Below are 10,454 nucleotides of genomic sequence, written 5' to 3' on the forward strand. Positions count from 1 at the left end.
AGAAGCTCCTGGGTTCTTTGATCCCTAGCAGCACCTCCAGGTCATGCTGGGAACGCCCCCTGTTCAAAAACCTGGTGACCCGCTGCCAGTCAGTGTAGGCAATGCTAAGCTAGATGGACCATTGGTCCAGCTCAGGATAAGGCAGGTTCCTATCGGCACGCAGCACTGTACGATGCTCATCCTTCCATTTCACACTGCAGCTGCAGCTGCTGGCGTATGTTTGCAATCTCTCGTAGGCATTTGCAGGCTTTTCAAAAGCATAACTTGAACCAAAAGAACAAACTCTCACCCACCTGGCTTTTAAATCTGTGGAGGGCAGCTGATGGCAGAGCAAATGAACAGAGAGCATTCAGCAAAGCACAGATAGCGAGACTCGGTTTGGGTGCTGGGCTGCTTAGAAGTGTGTGTGCATCTATTTTTGTCTGCAAAACATTGGGAGGTGGAGAAGCTCTGCTCTCCATCTACTCAGTATCTTTTTCTGGATTATGTTTCCTCTCTCTCTCTCTCTCTGCGTCTGCTGCCTCCCAGCCGCCTTTTCGCCACTGGAACTGCACCAGCTCTTTTGAAACCCCTCTGCGGCCACCGCCATAATTGGCTCTTTCCCAGGGAACAGGGCAAGAAGCTGCCTGCGCACACGAGTCAGCCGACAAGGGAAAGGATTTATGGAGTGCTCTCCCTCCTGCATGGCCTGGGTTAATGCATGGTGCTAAATTACTGCAGACACTCAGTGCTCCCAGTTCCCTTTAACGACTGTCTGCGCACAGGCGTGGCAGCGATCGCGCCAAATAGCATAAGCCCCTCCATCAATAGACGGTTCCCAGGCTCTGCAGAGCCCTGGCCTAGTCACTAGGCAGCTGCCTAACCCAGTTCCCTTTCCCTTGAGAACAGGCCTTCAATCAGCATGCAGCACACACAGGGGAGGTGCAAATTTAACCATGCAAGGGCCAGCTAAGAAGTCTTGCCATTTTAATTCTGGAAGGCTGGGTCTGGTTAATACCCATATCCTAGGTTATGGCAGGAAGAGTTGGCTGCAAATTTAACAATGTCCTGAAGGCAGCTGATTTTGGATAGCATGGCTGTCAGGAGCAGGTCAGCAATAAGACACCCAGTGTCAGAGAAGTTAACTCTTTAAGAAACCAAAACAGTGCAGGCCTAGTGATCACATCAAATCTTCCCAGTAGGTCTTCCCCAAAGAGGCAATTGCAAGGACTGAAGGTCCCTGCTTTCCCACCGTTCTTTAAGACTCTTCCCTCCCGAGTCCTTCCCCAGCAACTTGAGACTCCTTCTCTTGTCTCTCTTTCCTCAGCCCTCTTCGTTCCTCTCTATGTTCTGGAAGACCAAGCTTGAGGGCTGATCTTGTTTGATGGAGGCACCGTGCCACATTGAGCCATCTTCTTGTCTGAATGTTGCACCTTCGGTCTGCTTATTGGTCTTAAAATGCATCCATGCAGATTCTTGTGATCTGAAGGCAATCTCAACACCTGTCTTTTCTTTGCCTGCCAAAGTCATTCCTGTCCCATGAATGTGGCCCTTTGGGGCTGAGGGATGGGGAGCCAGTGGCCCTCCAGGTGTCGATGGACTCTGTTGTAAACATCCTATCACAACTGCAACTCACAGCAGAACTCCAACCATCATGACCAAGGGGCAAGGGCCATGGGAGCTGTAGTTTAACATCACCTGGACAACCAATGCCTTCCCCAGCCCCGTTTTTAGCAGCTCAAGAGAAGGAATCAAAATTCCCTAGCAGCAGCCCAACCATTGATGTAGAGACGGCAAGAGAGGGCGAAGATGCTGACGAAATTGGGCATTCCTGCAAGTGTCTAAGTGCATTCCTCTTCAGACATTACAGCACAGAGGCATGAAAAGCTGAAATGCATGTCCAGGCAGAGGCAGACAATTGTTCTTTCAGAGGTCCAAAGGCCGTGTGAAAGAAGCTTAATCCAGTAGATCCTTCTTATTTTGTTATTAGACAACAGCTCCCAAATAAGCAAGTCCTCAGCCTCTGCCATTGAGAAGACTGAAAGGGTGGAGAAACCACAGAGAATGGTTGATGACTGGCGAGAAGAAGAAGAAGAAGAAGAAGAGGAGGAGGAGGAGGAGGAGTAGTAATAGTTTGGATTTGATATCCCGCCTTTCACTCCCCTTCAGGAGTCTCAAAGCGGCTAACATTCTCCTTTCCCTTCCTCCCCCACAACAAACACTCTGTGAGGTGAGTGGGGCTGAGAGACTTCATAGAAGTGTGACTGGCCCAAGGTCACCCAGCAGCTGCATGTGGAGGAGCGGAGACGCGAACCCAGTTCACCAGATTATGAGTCTACCGCTCTTAACCACTACACCACAGTGAGATGACTTCCTCAGACACAGAGCTGCTTCTTGTGTCTGTGTCTAGACAGATAGGTCCGGGATACAACTATGCCTTAGGGCAAACACAAAGCACTTGTCTCCTGCCTGGGAAACCCTTTTGGGGCAGTGTCCTCGGCAGCCACAGATGTTCTAATCCTCGAGCGCCGCCTGAACTGAGCCGCTTGCACTTAAAACATCACACACAATGACCCCAGGCTGGGTTGACTGCGGTTTGATGAACTTTGCTAGTAGTACACACTGGCCTGCCTTGATAGCAGGTGACCTTTGGGGCATTGCAGCTTCTTTGCAAGCTTCTAGGATTAGCAGTGGTTGCTTCAAACATTCTTCTCTTTAATAAAAAGATCAGAGAGAGAGAGAGAGAGGCAGAAGAGAGAAAAAAACACACCCACTCATTGCAAGGGCCATTGTCTGCAGTCTCAGATGCATCTTGAGGCGCCATGCACTCCTCAGCTGCCTTGTCTCCCACCCCCAAGTGCTAATCAACACCACTTCTGGAGCTAAGGAAGCAAATTAAGCGTGCTAAATCAGGACTGCTAATTTGCAAGGTTTCTTGCTGGAGGCTGCAAAGGAAGGGTCAAAAGTAGCCAAGAAAGAGTGTCGCATGTTCTGTCAGAACACCCACAAATTCTCACGCTGATTCTGCAGGAGCCGGTTCTCACAAAGGCAATTCCAGGAATGAAATACCATACATGGAGGGGGGCGGCATCAGGCCCCCACAAATCCCAACCCCACCTGAACGTTCGGCATCACAAATCTTTTGGGCAAAGATGCTAACAGACTGAGCTGAGACCTGGTGAGTGGCCAGTTCAAAGCTCACCTTTGGGAGGAAGTCTTAGTGCCCTTCCAGACTGGTGTGTTTTTTCTTATGCCGGTGTATTTTGCAACATGTCGTTGGTGCAGTAGCAGTGCATCAGTGGCGGTTTTACAATGGGCTGCCACCTGCACATCGCTCTGCTTTATTAGGTGTTAAGGCAAGATTGCCATCTGGTGAGGCATTCTTGCTCTGTAGTGCAACAAAGTGAGCCAAAAGCCCCTCACCGGGTCATTTGCTGTATGAAACCTTTCAGAATTTCAACAGGCAGCTGTGGGATATGAGCCGATCAGAACGAAGCAATAGGACTGTCCTAAAACAGTTGCAGGCACAAACAGCGTTGAAAACGGAATCAGGACTGTTCTTTCATATGTGATGGACCTGTAAAAGTGTAAAAGAGTATTGGGAAATAATTCGTAATGAATTGAAAAAAATGTTTAAAAGTACTTTAAAAAAAAAGAGAGAGTCCTTTTTGTTGGGGATGATACAGATGGAAATTCCCAGGTGTATGTATGTATTTATGTATGCCACTACTGTGGCCCGTGTTTTGTTAACCCAAAAATGGAAAACGAGCAAGGTCCCAGCTAAAGAAGAATGGCAACTTAAGCTGGTGGAATATGCGCAGCTTGTGGCCCTAACATAGAATAAGAGAACAAGAAGAACATACGTTTAAAGAAGATTGGGAAATGTTTCTAGAATGTATTGGGGGGGGGGGAATTGTGTACACTTGAAAACATTGGCAGCATTAAGATCAATTCAACAGTGTAAACGAGTTTTGATGGATGTAATAATGGAATACTGAATGGTTTAGTTTATGTAAAATATGCAGGGATTTATGATATGCAAAATGAACCATGGAAAGAGAAGAAGGGAAGTCATTGACATTTTAAGGTTGTTTAAATGAATATTTTAAAGTGTAAAGCAGAAAATCTAATAAAAATTATATATAAAAAAATAAAATGAAAAATTAAAACGGAATCAGAACCCCTTGATGCGTTTAAAGCACACAGTCTGCCCCAAATAATCCTGGAAACCAGAATTCACCCATCACAGCGCTACAATTCCCAGCACCCTGGAGGAGCCTGCAGGATCAGGCCAATGGCCCATTTAGGGCAGCATCCTGAAGTTAGCAAGATGCAGTTCCCAGGATTCTTTCAGAGTAAATCGTGCTTTAAACGTATTCTGTGCAAGCAGCCCAAGACTCTGGAATTCAGATCACGGAGCCCTAGCCTTCAGTGGCTCCTTGCCTATAATCCGCAGGCCACTGGATTAGCTGCCCTGTGTGCCTGCATTAGAAACAGGGAAAGTCCAGCGGGACACAGCCGTAGGGAGCTCAGTTGCATCTGTCTCACACAGGATGCTTTTCTAGCTATCGCAGTGCAAACTTCTGTTTTGTTCCGGGAAAGCGAAGTGGTCCCCATGGACCTCTGCAGTAATGCCATGCTAGAAGCCCCAGGTCTGCTGTAGGCTGTGCGGTGGCTCATCCAAGATGAGAGAACAGCGACTCACAATTGCCTTGAACAGAACCTTGATTAAATAGGAATGAGAATTCAAGTAGATCCACTTCTGCTGAAGTACACAGATAGGCGAAAGCCTCAAGGACTCTTTTGTTCCCTTGAAAAAACAAATAAATCTGTATGTATATCCATGCATCTACCTACTGCTCATTCAGTATGAATATTTGGACTTTCCCCCTCTTTGCAGAAAATCCAGGCTCATAGAATGGCATCCTCTGGGACCCGGCTGGTGTTATCTTGTATGGCTTCCCAAGCAAACATGCCTGCACAACGGTATTTCCTTTGAAGCTGAACTGCCTGGAATAGGATGCTCTGTAAGCCCGACTGCAGTTCAAAGCTCATGCTGAAGCCCAGGGGCTTATCCCACATGACCAAAAACTTGCCTCCGCTGCGCCATGAGTACATGACATGCTGCAGCTGGCTGGGCAATGAAGCGGTTGGTTGACTGCTCTGTGGCACAGCCAGACTGATTGCAGGTGATGAAAATTAGCCTGCTCATGTGGACGAGAGCAGGCAAGCGCTTTGCCATGTGGCAGCGTAGTTTTCGACTATGCTAACTGAGCTGTGAAATGTCCCTTCGAACCGACACGGTTACATGCTCCTGCTATTGTATTGGTTGTCCCCAACCCTGATGTGAAACGACGCCTTCGGGTGCTGTGAGTGCCTTCCAGGGTACTTGCTTGCTCTTCCTCAGTGACCATGGCCTGCTTTCCATGCGCTGTGGGCCGCAGCTAAACCATACACACATGCTAGCATCCAATGTATTTCCCCAGTGTTATGTACTGAAGTTCTCACCCTGGGCCAGCAGGGGGATACTGTAGATAGTTTTTACTCAGGTCCACATATACAAATAAGGGATCAAAAGTGACGTTCAGTGATTGGATAGTTACAGAAAGTTGTTACAGTTACGTTGTACTGGAGCTCTATATAAGCAGGCTGACTGAACCCTTCAGTTCAGTTCTGTCCTGGCCTGTGAATAAACAAGAGCTGTTTGAAGAATCGCTGTGTCGTCTGATATGTTCACCCACAACTTAACACCCAGCACGTTTAATATGCTCTTATCCCACGCATCAGCTCATACGCAGGCAGCACCAACAAATGCCAGCCTATAAGGCTTTTCTGCCAGCATGCAACAAAGGAAGGGTATATGGGAAGTGCATGGAAATCACACCCATGGGGAAATACTGTATCTACTGTGCGAGAACAACTAGGCTCAAACTTCCAGCCTCTCCCATCCCCAGCTCACAGCTTTGAAAAGTGCCCATCACCTTGGTGGAGCATCTGTCTAGCATTCAGAAGACCTCAAGTTCAATCCCACCACCACCACCATCCAGCGATGGGTTGGTTGGACACAGAAGAAGAAGAGTTTGGATTTGATATCCCACTTTATCACTACCCGAAGGAGTCTCAAAGCGGCTAACGTTCTCCTTTCCCTTCCTCCCCCACAACAAACACTCTGTGAGGTGAGTGGGGCTGAGAGACTTCAGAGAAGTGTGACTAGCCCAAGGTCACCCAGCAGCTGCATGTGGAGGAGCGGGGAAGCAAACCCGGTTCACCAGATTACGAGACTGCTGCTCTTAACCACTACACCACACTGTTGGGAGTCACGAGCTGGGGGAACCCCAAAGGAAGGCGGCTCAGAGCCTGCGGATTGGCAGTGGGACGATGACGAGCGATCAGAGGAAGAAAATTGGGAGAAGGTGGTGTTGGAAGTTGCCTTGTGGATTTTCAAGGAGATATTGACTGAGACCTTTCATGGACATCATAGATGGCATTGCCCATCACTGCCATTTTGGTGATTCCCATCCTAGAGGCGATGATACGAGAAAGGCAGCTAAGCAGCGGCAGAGCTCTCCTGCAAGCACCCTGCCTCCTGCAACCAAGAAAACGCCCTTTAATCTCTTTGGAGCAACTGTCCCTTAACCTCTGGCCTTAAGCCAACTCTTCTGGATTTAGTGTTCTCTATAGAGGCTAGAAAATATTTTCTATCACTCAACACATCCATAATTCAGATCACTGGCACCGTCGCTATGCCAGCCATTAACTCAAGTCTCCAGCAAGATTATTGTTCTTCTTTTTTTACAAACCCTGAAGGGGGGGAAAGGGCCGAAGCTTGGAAATACAGCTTGCAATGCTCTTCCTGTGTGATTTCCAGCTGAAAAAGCTATGCTCATTTGCTCATCAATTTACTTAAATTTACTTTTCAGATTGTCTGTCTATTAGGATTTGAAGCCAAGGTGCAAAGGACAGTCTGCACCTTTATCCATTTCTGCGTTTGCAAATTTAAAATTGTCCCTTTTGAACACAGGATAAAAGTCAGTCCACTTAGCCCAGTATTGCCTGCACTGACTGCCAGCAGCTCACCAGGGTTTCAGGCAGGGGACATTCCAAGCTCTGCCCGGAAATGCTGGGAATTGAAGCTAGGATTGTCTGCATGCAAAGCAGATGCTCTGTCACTGAGCTGCAGAACATCCCCCGTTGCCTGGTGTTTAAGGCCAAGCCGGGAAGAAAGTTCTTCCATCTCTAAAATCAGGCTGGCTGAAAACCAAACAAATGTCAGTCACATTCCTGGCTGCAGCCCAAGCTCAAAAGGCAGGCAGAAAAGTGTAACTCAGTTCTCCATCTTAGCCAGAAGACAGATGCAAAACAACCTGCCCTTATTGCTTCTGCACTAGGACTGTTTAGAGTACTGAACCCAGAGTTCCTGTGCCTCTCTTCCCCGACATTAGTTTCCCCTTCTTTGCTGGTTCATCATATTTGTACACAGGGCTGCAGCATCTGAGCACAACTTCTGTGTGAGAATGAGCCCCGGCTCCAATGCCACAGAGAATCACCTTTCAAGATGTTTCTCCAAGGTTGTACAGATTCAGCTGTGTGTTGCAACGTGACAACATCAACTGGCAACACCCCTGCTTACTTTATTGATCACGTTCGGTCTTTTCAGGTGGATTCTAGCATTTTGATTCAGACTGTAGTTGTAGCTGTTTAATAGCTCTCTGTTTCCATGTAATGCTGGACCACGGTTTAAAATTAACTATGGTTTTATGTGAAGAGAATTCCAGCAGTGTAGCTCTCTTCCATACTATAGACTAGAACAGTAAAGAAAGTGTGTGTTTCAAGTTTCTATCCCCTTTGGACAGGGCTATATGCAGCCACAATATCTTAAAGGCCAGTAGGTTTTTATTGGTTTGCTGTTTATGGTTTGTTTGTTTGTTTGTTTGTTTGTTTGTGAGAATAAAGCATGGGTTCACACTTAACATGTAGCCAACCTCTGACTTGTTTCCGCCCCACTATCAGGTCGAAATCAGAAGTGCAGCGGAAGCAAAGTGGGGAATTTTGAGGCGCATGCTGCTTGTTCATGATAAACCATTTGTTGTTGTTTAGTCGTTTAGTCATGTCTGACTCTTCGTGACCCCATGGACCAGAGCACGCCAGGCACTCCTGTCTTCCACTGCCTCCCGCAGTTTGGTCAGACTCATGCTGGTAGCTTCGAGAACACTGTCCAACCATCTCGTCCTCTGTCGCCCCCTTCTCCTTGTGCCCTCCATCTTTCCCAGCATCAGGGTCTTTTCCAGGGAGTCTTCTCTTCTCATGAGGTGGCCAAAGTATTGGAGCCTCAGCTTCAGGATCTGTCCTTCCAGTGAGCAGTTAACTTTAACTATGTATGATGAAGCAACTCATAACACACACAACCAACCAATAAAAATTGGGAATCTGCCCCTAGTTTCCCTTTCCTGCTGATATCCCAGGACTTCCTAGCCTCCCATAACTCCTGGACCATATCCTCTTTAGTTACGGGTTTCCATGGAGATGCAAGCTGGCCTGCGAGAGTGCCGGGTCTTTTTTATACAGCCATCTGTTCAGAGATGATGGAGATCTCTGCCTTCTCCTAACTGAATCTGACCTGCATCAGAAGCAGCAGTGTAGTAGCACGGGTGACACGGGGTCTTGGAGGAATCCCCCTCCATTAGCTGCCAACGCACAGGGAGGGCGTTCATCATCGCTCACAACGAGAGCCGGGAAGGAGGAGAGCCAGAAACGGAGGCGGCAGGTGCAAAGGGCCCAGCCACATGAGACTCATTCATCTTGCCAATTTGCTGCCCCCCCCCCAACACAAACACACACTAACACACTCTCGCACGCACACAAATTCCCGGTTCCTGAGCAGAATGCAAAGCATCGCCCTCGCCTTCCCAGGGCAGCTACTCATTAAACACTGACAAAGCAACGGGAAAGCTGATTAGCTAATGAGGAATCCCATCCCTGCTAATCACAGCCCTGTCAATCAACACTCCCAGGGACCAGCCTAGCCCTGCAATTGCTGCCAAGGTTGCTTTCTTTTCCAAGGGTGGGGGGAGAAAGCAACAGCAAACTGTTCCCTTCAGTTTACAGCGGGGAAGGAGACCCCCCCCACTTCGCCCCCTGTGCACCGTGTGTGTACACAATGTCTGTGTTTGGTTAATAATTAGTTAATGAAATTGCTCTTTATTAATCACCCCAGCTGGTGCATTTGCAAGTGAAGGAGGACAAGTCTTTCGGGAAGGGAAATGCAAAAGGAGCTTTCCTGCAGGAGACGCAAACAGCCTGGGCCTGAGAAAGTTTTAAGGCGCGGAGGAACCAGAGAAAGCCTGTAGCCTAGACACAGGCTGCTGCCTGTTCTGTTCTGCCTTTTGGGAAATGACCCCCAAACTTTATCAGACTCCTGTCCCATTGGTTCTGTAAACTCTCACACACATCCCAGTGCCCCTTCTTACCCTATTTGTTGTTGTTTAGTCGTTTAGTCGTGTCTGACTCTTTGTGACCCCATGGACCAGAGCACGCCAGGCACTCCTGTCTTCCACTGCCTCCCGCAGTTTGGTCAAACTCATGCTGGTAGCTTCAAGAACACTGTCCAACCATCTCCTTGTTCCCTCCATCTTTCCCAACATCAGGGTCTTTTCCAGAGAGTCTTCTCTTCTCATGAGATGGTCAAAGTACTAGAGCCTCAGCTTCAGGATCTGTCCTTCCAGTGAGCACTCAGGGCTGATTTCCTTCAGAATGGATGTGTCTGATCTTCTTGCAGTCCATGGGACTCTCAAGAGTCTCCTCAGAAAGCAATATTCAGAACAGCGGTTTGCACGACCCACGAAGGAAGATAACAGCACAGTAAAGACAGTAACGATGAATGGCACATAGATTCGGAATCCAATTTAAATGACTCAGTTTAATTAATTCAGCGAAAAGGATGAACTTGATCCAGTGATAGCAGCTTTCCAAACACTGATAGACATTTACACTTCCAGCATCCTCCTGCAGCAACCTTGCCTCATAACACCCCCCTAAGGAATCTCCCACACAGGGAACGGTGGGTACAGCCCACTTTGGAAACCACTGCTTGAGGGCAAAGCCAGCATAAGGTGGCTCCAGTGGTGTCTGGTATGCATTGGGGCCTGCTGGCATGGAGGCCAACAGTAGGGGGAGCCAGAGCCAAAGGCAGGCAGAACCGGCAAATTCTAGTTTTGTCCCCATTCTCTTCCCTGTCGAGTTCTAGGAGGGCAACAGTTGGCAGGCAGTGCCACCCCTGAACTGGGCAGAAGTCAGAAAGCAGGCAGGTGAGGGCAGGCTGAGGACCCAATGAGGTGAGTGGTCACAGAACTCAGGGCTGACGTAATTCTAGGCTACAAATAACCATGCGTCCAGCATTTACTACGTAGCACTTTCAAATTTCAGAAATTTGGGGTGCTAAAAAGTTGTAACATGACTTGGGAATTCACAATGCATTT

The sequence above is a fragment of the Podarcis erhardii genome, assembly GCF_964252035.2.
Source record: "Podarcis erhardii genome assembly, chromosome: 3".
NCBI lineage: Eukaryota > Metazoa > Chordata > Lepidosauria > Squamata > Lacertidae > Podarcis > Podarcis erhardii.